This window comes from Cetorhinus maximus, chromosome 1, assembly GCF_964194155.1.
Source record: "Cetorhinus maximus chromosome 1, sCetMax3.hap1.1, whole genome shotgun sequence".
NCBI classification, from domain to species: Eukaryota; Metazoa; Chordata; class Chondrichthyes; order Lamniformes; family Cetorhinidae; genus Cetorhinus; species Cetorhinus maximus.
Window position 1 is genome coordinate 103,363,563 of NC_135879.1, and position 15,950 is coordinate 103,379,512.

The window sequence follows — 15,950 nt, forward strand, 5'->3', positions numbered from 1 at the left end:
ATCACAAAAAGCTAGCATACAAGTTCAGCAGGTAATAGGTAAGGCAAATGGAATTTTGACTTTTATTTCAAAGGGAATGGAATATAAAAATAGGGAAGTCTTGCTAAAACTATACAAGGCACTAGTTAGATCACACCTAGAATACTGTGAACAATTTTGGCACACTTACCTAAGGAAAGATATACTGGCATTGGAGGCAGTCCAGAGAAGGTTCACTAGGTTGATCCCGGATATGGAAGGATTTTCTTATGAGGAGAGGTTGAGTAGGTTAGGCCTGTACTCATTGGAGTTTAGAAGAATGAGAGGCGACCTTATTGAAACATATGAGATTCTTAGGGAGCTTGACAAGGTAGATGTTGAGAGGTTGTTTCTCCTTGTGGGAAAGTCTAGGACCAGAGGGCATAATCTCAGAGTAAGGGGTCACCCATTTAAGACAGAGATGAGGAGGAATTTCTTCTCTCAGAGGGTAGTGAATCTGTGGAATTCTTTATCGCAGAGGGCTGTAATGGGTCGTTAAGTATATTAAAGATTGAGATAGACAGATTTTTAATCAGTAAGGGAATCAAGGGTAATGGGGACAAGGCAGGAAAGTGGAATTGAAGATTATCAGGCCAGCCATGATCTCATTGAATGGCAGGGCAGACTCAATGGGCTGAATGGCCTACTTCTGCTCCTACATCTTATAGTCTTTGTGGGCCGATACTGGCTCCAGAAGATCAAGTTCAACTGATCTGAGATATTTCACTTCAAATCTGTTGACATTCCAGAATTTCTAAGAAAATACAATACAGTCCCTTGGGATGAGTTAGGAGAATTGAAGGACCTTTACATGCTGCAAGGATCCCTCAGGCCAGAGTTGGTTCCCCTGGAAAATCATGAAGAGAAACAAAATGAATTTAGTGCCACTCTGAACAAACTGAAGAAACAGTTAGTAGAGAAGACTCAACAGTGTTCAATATTCCATAGGAAGCCAAGAGATACAAGAAAGAGACTGAAGAATCAGCTGAATGAAACAAAAAAGGCATTGAAACTGAAAGTCGTGGAATTTTCCAAGATGCGAGTGGAAAATGAAACTGTGGGTAGCTAATCTACTGAACTTAACCAAGTTAAGATTTCACCAGAGACAGACTTGCTGACTGTGAAATCAAAATGAAGGACAAGGCAAAGCTCTGCAGCAAACAGAAAAAGAAAAGATAGAAATCAGATTAGAAAACCCACACTAGAGTTCAAGGAGCTAGAATGAAGAGCATTGGGTGCTGCAACTGTACTGAAAACCATTAATGGGTTTATTCGGCAAGGACAAGGCCATCCCACCAATAGCATCAGCAAGTATACAACAATGGGCTCTGACATTATCTGCGTATAAGTATACTTTTATGTACCATCCTGACCTACACATTACAGGTGCACTCAGTCGTCTCCCATTGCCAGAGAGTATTGTGCATACTCCTGTTCCACAGGAATTAGTGCTGTTCTTGAACTTCTTAGACTCTTGACCTGAGTGTGTGAAACCGGTTAGAAATTGGACAAACAGAGATCCAACTTTATTGAAAGTCAGAGTCTTTGTCATAAAAGGATGGCCAGACTTGCGTGTATTTGAAGAATTGAAGCCATTCCATGTCAGGCAGACGTAATTGAGCTGCCAAGGTGGGATTTTGTTGTGGGGGTCAAGAGTGGTGGTCCCACCACAAGGCAGAGAGCCACTGTTGATGGAACTCCATAGTGCCCATCCGGCATATCAAGAATGAAAATGCTTGTGTGAAGCTATTTATGGTGGCCAGGCATTGATGGAAATATTAAACTTGGTCAAGCACTGTCTCCACTGTCAGCAACAACAGAAGTTGCTTGTTCCGGCTACCCTGCATCCGTGGGAGTGTCCTGGTCAATCCTGGTTTTGATTACATATCGATTACATAGGACCATTCTTGGTACCATGTTCTTGTTAATCGTAGATGCACATTCCAAATGGATGGATGTACATGAAGTCAAGTTGCCAACATCAAATGCAACTATTGAGAAGCTAAGTCACAGTTTCAGCATACATGCCTACCTGAAATTGTCATTTCAGATAATGGCACTGCTTTTACCAGCACAGAGTTTCAAAAATTTATGGATCTGAATGGAATCAGACATATTAAAACAGCCCCTGACCATCCCTCATCGAATGGCCTAGCTGAGAGGGCAGTACAAACTTTTAGCTTTTAAAAAAAATTTAAAACTTATCAGAAAGCACTCTGGAATCTTGACTTTCCTGCTTTCTTTCCAGTTATTGTACAATACCACAATCGACTCCGAGCTCAACACCATCTGAATTATTGATGAAATGCTGCCTATGCACATGGTTACACCTGGTATATCCAAATTTAGAGGGGAAGGTAGAGCATAATCAGAATAATCAAAAATTGAATCATGACATATATAGCAAAGCTCACATTCAGTGTAAGTGACACAGTATTTGTGCAAAATTTTGGCAATCGACCCTGCTGAACTCCAGGAACCATTGTCTCAGAAACTAGTCCATTATCTCTCCAAGTACAAGTGGGAGATAGAATTGTCTGTAAACATGCAGATCATATTTGTGCCAGAGAGACATTCCAACCACCAACTATTCCACCTGTGATTAACATCAAATCGTCAAGGTGACTGATGGACCTAGAATAGACATGCCCAATGTCTCTGTAGAGCTGTCAAACCCTAAATTGCAATGTTCCAATGATGTGTCTCATGTTGCAGTTCCAGATCCTGTCGATCCTGTTGAGGAACCTCAAGTAGTAGAGCTACGCTGCTCTAGATGTATAAAGAGAGCACCTCAGAGGCTTGATCTTTAATCACCTGAAATTGTATATATGTATATGTTGTTGGATATTCAAATGTTTCTCTGTTAATAGAAATTGAAAGAAACTAAAGGGGGAGGAAATGTGGTGACTGAGGGCATAGCCCATCCTGCTGTTTATCAGGGATCATGTGTTGCTCAGTTAAGGCTCCAGCCAGTGAGCCCTAAGTGCAGGCAATCCGGTTGGGGAGGTGGAGCTTCTTGAAGAGAGAACTGATTGTGCGTGTAGTGCCTGAAAAGTTCTTTGTAATAAAGTTCAGCTGTTTCTTGTTGAAACCTGTCCGCTCTATCGAGTCATTACACTAGGAATCCTGTGGCAAGTAATTCACCTCCTGTCCCCCTCAAAACCTGTCCACCATCTACAAAAAAAATCTACAAGGCACAAGTCAGGAGTGTGATGGAATACTCTCCACTTGGCTGGATGAGTGCAGCTCCAATAACATTTAAGAAACTTGACACCATCCAGGACAAAGCAGCCCGCTTGATTGGCACCCCTTCCACAAACATTCACTCCCTCCACCACCGAGGCACAGTGCCAGCAGTGTGTACCATCTACAAGATGCACTGCAGGAACTCACAAAGACTCCTCAGACAGCACCTTCCAAACTCACGACCATTACCATCTAGAAGGGCAAGGGCAGCAGACACATGGGAACATCACCACCTGGAAGTTCCCCTCCAAGCCAAACACCATCCTGACTTGGAAATATATCGCCATTCCTTCACTGTCGCTGGGTCAAAGTCGTGGAACTCCCTTCCTAACAGCACTGTGGGTGTACTATGCCACATGGACTGCAGCAGTTCAAGAAGGCAGCTCACCACCACCTTCTCAAGAGCAATTAGGGATGGGCAATAAATGCTGGCCCAGCCAGTGACACCAAAATCTCATGAATGAATATTTAAAAAAATCTGGGCAGGGTGAAACCAGCAATCGAAAATTTAAACTTCCTGCCTAAGCACCGTGGATGTGTGTACGTGGGGACTAACAAGGGGTCCCGCACGTATCTTTCAAGGTATCTCGGGTCTCTGACTATTCAGAGTCCAGAAGATCTGGGCCAATAAATTTTCCTCCCCTCCACCTCCCACAACGCTGATTAGATATAACAGCAAATGTTATCAGAATTGCTCCTATATCAAATCCACCTCCACTGAGTATATATGAATGCTTTGACACGGCAACAATTTCATTAAGAATATCAATTTTATCTCTGCACTGAAAACATGTGAAGAACAAATGCAGACTTATGAGTTATCGATTTCCAAGAACATGATTTGTTGCTTCCATCTGCTATATTGAACAACGACAGGAAAAAGTCCCCGAATGCCACAAATCTCTCTTAGCAGAACCTACTGCACAGAAAACATTCTGTTCAGCAATAAAAGATTAACATTGTTTACATTATATGGTCTGTTTTGTTAATTTGAGTTGTCAATAAGGTTCAAGTTTAAAACATAAACATCGCTTACTGGAATAATTCAGTTAAAAAGCAATACAACTGAGGGGAAATTCAAACATCATCAGTCAAGCATAACACAGTTCTTCTGTCACTGGAAGGAAAAACACAAGTTTTAATTTTCATCTGATTCCATGAAGAAAAATGAACAGCTTTGCAATTTAAAAGAAATCATGAAATAAATAAACATCCTTCTCTTCTGGGAGCAGTACCATTATTGTGTGAAGCAGCTGTGTTTCTGTCACTGGTGAGGAAGAAAGCAGTCAACCAATGCAACAAATGCACAGGCAAATTATGTACAACTCAATACCACTGTGTCTCTGTTTGCTTTATTTTATGTGAGATCTAGGAGTCCATTTTGGAAAATAGTGTAACAGGCATGATCTACATCTTTTTAAAACGGAAACCAGCATAATCTAACCACAATTTTTGTGACTTACCTGGTCTTCTTAGCAGTTTCCCCTTCCCCCGCTCAACAACTGAAGCATTCCCCCATCACCAGCTCAACCAAAGAAGCCCCCACCCCACCTCGAAAGACTCAAAAACAGAAACACCCTCCCCCTACATTCTCCACCACATCCCCGCAACAGCTCTTGTACCTTCCAAATTTTCACTCTGAGGTTACACAAAGTTTGAGGCATTAAAATGGGGTCACACCAAGAAAAGGTTTGGGAAGCACTGTTTTAGCTACTCTTTCTAACTTTGGTGGTATTCTGCACTGTTGGTCTTGGCCATTAATTTCAGTTTTAGAAAACTGCAATAATTTTTTTAAAAGTTCAAGAATGAAACCACATGTAGTAGAAAGAAAGAACAGTAGAAGCCAAAAGTATGCAGATAAGTTGTTTGTTGAATGCAGTGTTTTTAGATTAAAACCAGACTTCTCCAGCAGATTATGCTTTTCTCATCTACCACACATTTCTTGACATCCCTGGCAGCTTTGTGTCATTTTTATTGTCTATACATGGAAGTGAGTGCGCACCAAGGAAAACATGGGAACAATTAAACTATATCTACCAAACGAAATTCACAGTCAATTCAACAGAGAAATGTACCTATGAGTGTTGTAGAAATATTTTATCGAACATTTTAGAACTTGTATAGATGTTTCTTTGAGAGAAACAGGAAATACTGAAAATGCCATCTAGGTCACTCGTCAGCTGAAAGGGAAATAAAAATAAACCCTACACATTAAGGAAAGCTGATGTTAGAAAAAACAGAAAATGCTGGAAGAACACAAAAAGTCCATCAGTATCTCAGAAGGCGGTAACAAAACCAGTTATGATGAAAGGCCAACAATCTAAAATGTTGGGCTGGATTCTCCTGGTCTCGTAGAGATAGGGTTGCGGGATGGGGGAGGATGGGAGACAGGGAAAAGAAGAGTGAGACGCATCAGAAAGGCTTCCAGATGCATTCCCATCGCTGCGGGGGATCCAGATTGGCTGTCTGCAACACTGCAGACAACAATTAAGATGATTGAGAATCCAATTAGGTGCAACTTTGATGCATCTACAATGTTTTTCCACCAACGGAACACCCCCTAAACATATGCAGAGGCCGCCAGCTCGTGGAGGTGGCTCCCTACAGCAGGCTGTGGGGGTGGGGGGGTGGGGGGGGGGGGTGGGGGGGGGGGGTGGGGGGGGGGGGGAGGGGGTGGGGGTTGTGGTGACTGGTGGGAGGTTGGGTGGGGGTCTCATCAGAGCCAGAGGCTCCAAGAACCATTGATGGGCCTTGATCATGGAAGGCAATAATCATCACTATCCCGATCCAATGGAGGGGTTTCCCCTCCATCCCGATGGACCTGCCAACTATGATCTTGTTAATTCCTACACTGTTCTGCAGGCCAGCGAGAGTGCCACCACCTTGAGATGCCCTTACTCTTCCTGACCTAACTCAGCGACATTCACCTCTCCCCGTGGGGCTTCCAAGGCTTGAGAGCTTGGAAATCTGGTTGGACTGGCAGCATTGGGTACCTGCTTGCAATCCTTAACGGGATAGTGAGCTCAGAGGCAGTCCATTAGGGAGCTGCCTCCCGGAAGATTTCTGAGCCAGTCTTGCTGTTAGAAAGTGTGGAGCAGCCATTTGGTCCCACATAAGTGGGCGTTAATTCTGTTTCTCACTCCAAAGATGCTGCCTGATAAACTGAGTGTTTCCAGCAGTTCCAGCATCTGCACTACTTTACATTTTTTAAAGGTTGCTATTTTGCATAGGGATCAGGACTTCAAAGAGGAAGCAGGCTAACAGTCTTGTTCTGCCCTTGTTGTTGATTGTAAACTGAAAGTATAATGTTCAGTTAAGTGTTTGCACAAAACCAATTTCTTCCAATAAATTTTACTTTTCACTCAGGCTGTGGCTCCACATTGGAAGAACAGATAAATGGCGATTGTTTTTCAAAATGTCTGACAAGATGGAGTTTTGAAAGCCAGTACGAAAAGGAGCCAAAGAATTTTTTTCATTCATTCACAGGATATGGGCTTCGCTGGCTGGGCCAGCATTTGTTGTCCATCCTTAGTTGCCCTTGAGGAGGTGGTGGTGAGCCACCTTCTTGAACAGCTACAGTCCATGTGGTGTAGGTACACCCACTGTGCTGTGAGGGAGGGAGTTCCAGGATTTTGACCCAGCGACAGTGAAGAAACGGTGACATATTTCCAAGTGAGGATGGTGAATGACTTGGAGGGGAACTTCCAGGTGGTGATGTTCCCATCCATCTGTTGCCCTTGTCCTTCTAGATGATAGTGGTTATGGGTTTGGAAGGTGCTGTCTAAGGAGCCTTGGTGAATTCCTGCAGTGCATCTTTTAGATGGTACACACTGCTACTACTGTGCATCGGTGGTGGAGGGAGTGAATGTTTGTGAATGGTGTGCCAATCAAGCAGGCTGCTTTATCTTGGATGGTGTCAAGCTTCTTGAGTGTTGTGGGAGCTGCACTCACATAGGCAAGTGGGGAGTATTCCATCACACTCCTGACTTGTGCCTTGTAGATGGTGGACAGGCTTTGGGGAGTCAGGAGGTGAGTTACTCATCACAGGATTCCTAGCCTCTGACCTGCTCTTGTAGCCACAGTATTTATATGGTAGTCCAGTTCAGTTTCTGGTCAATGGTAACCCCCAGGATGTTGATAGTGTAGCATTTGCATTCCCTTATCAATCAAATATTATAGAGTTCAAGGACTTACCCTTACTCAAAACTGCAACGCTATTGTAATGAAAAACGCTTTGGGATTTAACAAGGCTTTTTCTGCGAATACAACATCAGAACAGCTAAAGAGATTGGGGGAGGATTTTTCCCTTGCCAGGTGGGCTCGGCTGGGATGGGCAGGGACAGTTGGGAAGCCGGCCACGATCAGGGCCAGACTGCGATTTCATGCTGGCAGGCCAATTAAGGCTGGGCTGGGGGGCAGGAGGACAAGCGCAAACTTTGCGCGTGCATGTGGGTGCGTGCTGGAAAAGCTCCCTGAGGCACAGAGCTGCCTCAGGGAGATGAACATTTTTCAAAATAAAAAATAAAGCTTTTATAAATGCTATAAAACATGTCCCCTCATGTGACTCTGGCACATGAACAGGGACATGTTATTAATTAAATTTTAAAATTCTGGTTTTAGTTTTAATTGCTGTCAGAAATCTCATCCCGCCCACAGATGAGGTTTCCTAAAAAATGCAAAGGCTGCTTGGCCTTTTTGCCTGCCCACCAACTGTAAGGCTGGATGAGCATTGAAAAATTTCTCTTACTTAACTTTTTAATGGCCTTAATAGGCCCTTTAATTATTGGTGGGCATGCTGCCGACTCCGGTGCACGCCCGCTGACCAAAATATCACATGATTACGCGGTGAGGTCGGGGCGCTCACCTAACGTTGTTGCGCGTCATTTTACGCTCAGCCGGGTTGGGCACACACCTGCCCGCTGAGCTAAAAACTCTTCCCTAGGCAATTCCAAATTGAATTTCGATTGGGAAAAATATGCAAAGTGTTTTTTCAAGGGAATAAATATTTTTGACTAGAGGTCTGAAAATCTGTGGCCCTTCAGTCTGTTTCCAATTCCCACCCCCCCACCCCCCGCTCCATCATAGCTCTGGTTGGAGTTCTCTGGACCACAAATTAGGTTGAGACAGTCAGTGTGTTCTGCCAAATCTTATGAATAACAAGGAAAATAAATTACTTTTATACAGCAGCTTTCAAGACCTTCCAAGGCACTTCACACCCAATTTGGCACTTTTGAAGTGTAATCACTAGTGTAAAGTAGAAAACACAGCAGCCAATTTGTGCACAGCAATGTGATAATGGTGGTTGAGGGATAAATATTGACTAGGACACTGACGAGTCCTCTCTTGATTTTCTTTGAAGTGGTGCCATGGGATCTTTTACATCAAGGAAAATGTGCACTTATTTTGTGTTCAGTTCTTTACATATTAAAAAATAACACTGCGGTTGATACCTGCGCTCCTGCTGACTGGAAGGGTCCACATTTTGCATTGGTTAAGACTTGCATCGTTATGGAGAGCTAAAGAAGTCAAATTGATCTTCTAGGATGGTTGATTGAAGGAGTTGACATATATTTGAAGATAGGGGAGAAGATGTTAAGGCATTGATGATGAAGGTATGTTAATCAGCTTAGAGCATTTCATTTATAGGTTGCGTTTTGTTGCTCCTTGCACCTGTCACCAAGGAATCCTCAGTGACAGTCCTCCTAATGGTCTACTATATGCTCTTCTGCCTCCAAAACAGCTGGGTAATCACCCCAGGAATCTCCAGGTCCTGTTCTTTGTTCAGTGGGAAAGTTATGCAGGGCATGGCAAACCGTGAGATATTTGATCCATAGCTTTTTGGAAAATTCCTCCTGTTTATATCAAGGCAATGAATGTGCCCCTTTAAGACTAAAATGGTCCTCTCAGTGAGAACTCTGAAGACTGTGGCACATTGTAGCATTCTTCAGCTGTTGCTCCTATTGGAAAGGTCATTATCCATGCGACCCACAAACTTTCACCTATGTCTCATGAAGAATTCAGGGAAGATAGAATTTCTCAGGGTGAATGCACCATGGCACTCACATAATCAGTTCATTGCATCTGGCCACATAACATTTGGCATTCCTTTCTTTAAGAAAGTTCAAAGGTTAATGATAGGAACTCTCAATGATACATGGGTATCACCCTTGTCCTTCGGCGATCTCAGCAATGTAACAAAACTGATTCATCCTATCATTTTTGCAGCTTATTTATGCTGGGCATAGGCTCAGTTATATTATTGAACAGTGTCATCGCAGACTGAATAGTATCAATGAAATCTCGAAGCTCCATGAAAATGTTCTGTCTAAAGCATCTATTGCTGACTGGTAGCTACCACTCCAGAGACCACCAATGCTCTTTCTGGCATCTTGATGCTGCAGCAATCTCCCAGGCTGCTACAGTCTCCACTCTGTTCTGAGGATAAGAAACCTTTTATGATGCATTTCAGATGTAGGTAGTGGATTCCTCCCAATTACCCAGCATCTGAACAATAGTATGGAAATAGTCTCCAATGACTGCGCAAGAGATCAGTGATCATGGAATCATTAAACTAAAAGTGAAGTAAAATATCATGAAATCATTGTTCTTTTGAAGATAGGACCCTTGAGATCTGGGACCCAATCTCCTAAACTGAGGATGTTTGCTTCTTCTTACAGGAAGGAACATTAATCTCCCTCTGTTGTCCTTTCCCATGTCTTCATTATCATGGGTGTTCAGTGACTAACCCAGTGAAAACCCTCTTGACTATCCAACTAATTTGTCATGCATGGGTATTTGTGTGCTGGCGCTGATGTCAGGACAGAATTGGTAACCACACGGTAATACCTATTGATCTGGATGTTCCTGATTAAATCTAATGTCTCCTCTTTCTGTGGACTCAGGGCTTTCTGTGATGGTTGTTCCTCCTTATTTTTTTCTTTTGCCTGTTTCTCTTCCTCTAAAGAGAAAAAAATGAGGTAGAAATGTAAGTTCTTTTTCTTTTAGCCCAATTTTCAGGCATCATAGGCTGCAAGCCCCAACCTAACCTGGTATCAGTTATGTAAGAATGGCAGGTAGGAGTCAGATAAGTGCAGTTGGTGACAATAGCCATAGACCCACAGTAGGTGGCGAGGATGGTAGTTGATCCTGGTTGAGGAAGAGAAGCATCGGATTGAAGGTTTGCTTGTGTGGCCCAGGGGAACATCTCTTGTTCTTCTGGCCAAGGAGCAAAGCTTTTAAGAAAGGAATCACTTATCTTTTTGGCTTTCTTCTGGATTCGTTGGTCCTTCACACCTGGTTCTTCCAGCAGTGCCAGTACCTGGCATCAAACACAGATGGTCCGTATCATCAGACTCTGACTTCTGACATTGCCTGGTGCATTAGTGGTTAATTCACATTAGCAGATCCTAGGACTGCCTGTCACAAACATGTCCATAAGTGGAGGATCGGGCCTACACTGGGTGCAAAGAGAGTGGTTGGGGGGGTGGGGGGGCAGATAGAGAGAGAAAGAGAGAGAGAAGCAGGAAAATGGGGAGAACTATTAACCAAACAGTTTCAGTGCATTAAGCTTCGATAGCTCAAAATTGAAAGTTAGAAAGTTAGTTAGAAATTCCTTAAATCTTTCATACTGGTTCATCCAGTTTAAGCAGTATAGAATATAGAAAGGACAGTTTGTTTCTTGGTGTAGTGATAAAGCTGATCTCAGCCGAGGTGGCAGATGAGTGTTAATATTGGCCTCAGTGAACCTGAAAGAATAAAAATAGCTTGCATTAATGTAGCGCCTTGTTACATCTCAGAGAAATATCTGAAAGCATTTCACACAATGAATTATTTTTTGAACTGCAGAAACTCTGCAAATCAAGGCTCAGCAATGATTTGAAGCAAAAAAAAAGTCTCAAAACAGAAATCAGTTTTCATTAGAAAAAAATTCCCTTTACAGTTCTTAGTTTAACCTTTAAGTAATGCATGCTATTGATTAAATAAGGCTGACATCATTGAGAAAGAATGAGTAACACTGTTTAAAAACATCAGCATTCCCAACTTTTTGTATTATATCTGACCCAAGAGAGCATAATACTGCCAGCAAAAAGGAATGAAAAATTAGTCATGTTTCATTTTGAAAATGAAAACAGAAAGCGCTGGAAAAACTCAGCAGGCCGGGTAGCATCTGTGAAGAAACTGGGGAAGAGTCATATTGGGGTCGAAACGTTAACACTGTTTCTCTCTCCATGGATGCCGCTAGACCTGCTGACTTTTTCCCCACACTTCCGTCTTTATTTCAGATCTCCAGCATCCACAGTATTTTGCTTTTATTTCATTTTGCAAAATGCTGTCAACCCACAAACCCATGGAACAGAAACAAAGAAGGTCATAATAAGGTCACAGTATAGCCCACGAACTGCACCTTATCAGTGTGCGATACTAACATATCGAGGGGCATTCAATCTGCATTTGTGGAATTTTCTTGCCATATCTTGCGGTGCCCACCTCACTCCAGTTCACACTTCAGTGAGCCTGCAGTTTTTTTGCCACAGTGCCCACACCTTCGGTGAACAGAAAACCTATCACTGAGAGCCCATCCCACTGGTGGGACCTGACACACAGGGACTGCAGTAACTCAAGAAGGCAGCTCACCACCAAGGGCAATTAGAGATGGGCAATAAATACTGTCCTAGCCAGTGATGCCCACATCCCATGAATGAATTTTAAAAACACAAGGGGTGACTTATCAGTGAATCATGGTTTTCCATCTACAGTATTGATCTGAATGGTTTAAAAATCGTGGACAATAAGCCAGTATTTTTTTTTTGATAAACTGCTGTGAATGAGGCTCCTCCAGAGGCATGGGAGCTCAGCAACTTCTGCTGAAGCAGCACGGGTTTTTCTGACCACGCACACGCATTTCTAGAAGCGGGTGCTGGGCTAGTAATCAGGAACCTACACCATGTATCTTTTCTTTCCTCTGTTTCAGGGATATTGAGACAAATTGTGCATCCCCATTGCCCCTGGCTGAGATTTACTATTTTAACATTGACTTTTTCTTTTCCTGGCACTGAGATGAAGCAGCTACCACCCGAGTGCCTCTCCATCTGGTGCAGCTCAGATAGGAACTGTGTGGAATTAAACCTGCATCTTCCCATTCTTCAGTGCTGAGCATTCGTATTTCCATCCTTAGTGCCTCCAGTGTATGTATTTTTTTAACTAGAGTGTGTATTAATAAAAAGATGGGAAAGAACAAGCGTAGTACGCAATAAAATCCCACTAGATTACATTAAATTTAGAGCTCTTCCAATATCAGTCACCGCCTTATCAGCACTGTAATAGTGAAAAATGAGCTATTTTCCACGGCATTGCAATACGTTACTCCTTTTGGCTTCAGTCAAAACAAAGTCCAAATTGACTCAGTTTTGCTTTCTTGTCCCTGGTCGGATTAACACTCTGTTAATGTAATTTTGATGGAGGGGTATTCATATATCTAACCTTATCTCTAACCAGAACAAGAATTCACCAGCTGTAATTAATGACAAGCTGTAATCCTGTTCCCTAAAGCTGCACCAATACTCTGTCACTGCAATCAGCTCTCTCCAACAAGGAGGTCAGCAATTCCTGATAGGAGTGAACACAATGCTTATGACTTGGGATTCTGCCTATACATATTTTAATTTCCCATATCATAGCAAACAGCTGAATAATGAATATTAAAAAAGTAAGACATTTTTAAACATTTTCTGTTATGTGCCCTACATGAAATGTGTGTAGCTCTATCTATGCAATCATAGAATAATAACATTTTAAAAATAAATTAACTGTTTTCAGTTTCTATGTCTCCCTCTTTTGTTAACAGATCCTTCTCCCAATAAATAATTAAAAATACTTTAAGAGAATCATGCTAATAAGTAATGCGCTTTCTGCATTTACATTAATCACTGTGTAGATTTCTGAAATGTTTGTTTTCTCCCAAGTAAATGTTGTTTCTCCAGAATTGGCATAAAGTTGTTTTTGGAATCTCCTAATGGTAAAGAATCTGAAAACTATGGATTTAACTGACGCCTTTTAATGTGATGTGAACAAAGTCTGTCTCTAGTAGATTAGTGAGACAATGCACTAGGTCAGAAAACAGGAAATCCATTGCTTCAGTCTGATACAGTTCACATTCAATGTGGGTCAATATGGGTTCAAACTGAATTCAAATGATTGAACAGAGTTCAAACTGAGGGCTTCACAAAGACAGGCCATGATGCAGGAGGCATTAAGTTGTGCTGAGTTTTGTTTTACACTTTATATCGTCGCAGATTTGAATCAGGATTTTACATAGTCCTGACAAAATAGCTCCTGATTCACCATCTCACGGATAAGCCATTGGAATGAATTGGGGGATGGAGCTACCAAATCTGATAGGAGAAAATAGATCCTTCTGTACTTGCCCAGTTGAACACTTGTGGAATTTAGCAGAAATATTCAATGTACAATGTTAAAGGTATAGTGTAGCTGCGCAAAAGCAGAATGGAACATTTGTAACTACTTCAAGGGAGGAGGTGGTGATGTAGTGGTAATGTAACTGGACTAGTAAACCAGAGACCCAGGCTAATCCTCTGATGGCACAGGTTCAAAACCAACCATAGCAGCTGGTGGCATTTTAAATTCAATTAATAAAAATCTGGAATTGAAAGCTAGTCTCAGCAATGGTGACCATGAAACTATCATTTATTGTTGCAAAAACCCATCTGGTTCACTAATGTCCTCCAGGGAAACGTAGAGTAAAGGATTAACTCTAATGATAGCTACTGAGCATGTATGTAAGGAGCTGTCACTCACTGAGAAGAGATGAGTGTCAAGCATGCCAAAGAGTAGCTCCAGCTATGCCTTGTCAACATTTCTTCTATTGTAAGAAGCCAATGTATCCCGAGACCATCCCACTATAACAGAAGAAGCAACTCTTTCATCTTTACCTGATCTGACCTACATGTGACTTCAGATTCAAACCAACGTGTTTGACTCTTAATTGCCTCTGAAATGGCTCAGCCAGTCAGTTCAAAAGCCATTAGAGATGGACAACAAATGCCATGAAAGAATAAAGAAATAAAGACAAGGAATTTAACAGAAGTAATTTTATTCACTTATTCCTCTTTTCTTATAAGGGGCAGGTGAGGTTTCTATCCCACAAGCCCATCCAGATTCTTCAGAACTAGGTCAGAGTTCAGGGCGGAATCATCCCAGATTTGCACTAAGTGCAGTAGCGGGTGGGAAAAAGGACGATTTACCCACTGGCCACATGGGTGGCTTTTCGCGCCGTATCACCCCATTCCCACCTCATTAATTATGCAGCCACAGGAACCACACCATCTCATTGGTGGGCGGCCTCTGATTTGCCCGTCTCACTGTTACCTTCCTCACACAGGGCGCCATATTTAAACCGCAGCTGTGCGCACACTTCTCAATGCTTGCAGCCCAGGAGGGCAGCAGTAAAGACAACCCCAAAAGCCAAGAAGAGTGAAGCCCCTCAATTCAGTGACGCATCCCTGGGGTACCTTCTGGGCACTGTAGAGGCCCACTGCGATGTCCTCTATCCCCGCCCTGGATGCAGGAGGCCCATCAGTCACACCACTCCGGTTTGGGAGGCAGTGACAAAGGTGTTCAGTGCCAACACTGAACACAAGAGGTCAGCCATCCAGTGCAGAAAGCAGATGAGTGATCTCATCCGTGCTGCCAGGGTAAGGCATACATTTCATGACTCTAAACTCACAAGCCCATCACACATTCGCTGGCATCTCACCAACTACCAGCTCAAGGAATATCACCACTCACTCTCTCATACAAATCCTCACATCACCATCTGGATTCATCTGCTCTGGAGACTGATTCCTCAGTCCTCACAATCTTGAGGCCACTTGCACAGATGTGTGCGCACACACATATCCCCTTGGATACCCTCCTTCCCCATTACAGCCTTCGCCCTGCAGCCTTTTCCCTTGCCTGAGGCCACTTCTCCCCCTTCCCCAGGCAAGCCCAGCTCTGCAGCCATTGAAAAGCCACCCCCGCCTTATGGCTGGTCTGGTAGGTAGAGACCTGTCCTTGAGACCCCCCTAAAAGTGATGTGGTGCTGTCTGTGAAGCCTGGCGCTGATGAATGTGAGTGCTGCCCGAAGCAAGGTCGGTAAACAAACCTTGAAGTCCCAAGCAAAGTGCAGCTCGGCACGTGCACGTCACTTATGTACAGTTGTGAAACACGTCAGGGTGCAATCATGCCGATGTGCCTGGATGATCCAGTGTTGGGGGATAATTCCGGTGAGCAGGGCAAACAATGATATGCAGATGTGTTGAAATGAAGTTCCCAACGTCTGGCGACGGGAAAGGCGGCCTGTCATTGACAGGCAAAGCGGACGATCACAAACTGGTTTCATGACAGTGTGAAACCGATTTTTGGACTTGCCAGCATATTTTCTGCTCGCACCCGCCATGAAGCCCGATGCCAATGGGCATGGATAATTCCACCCTCAATGTATGCTGGTCCTATGGCCTAGTTCCCTTGTGTTGGTGGACTTCCACAGAAACTTATATTAGAGTTAGCCGCTGCTGTTGACTGTTACTGCAACTGTGTGTCAAATCTGCAAGAGCTATTTTTTTTCCCTGAGCCCTGGACTCAGGCCCTGCCAGTATTAGTAACCACGACCTGTAATACAGACACAT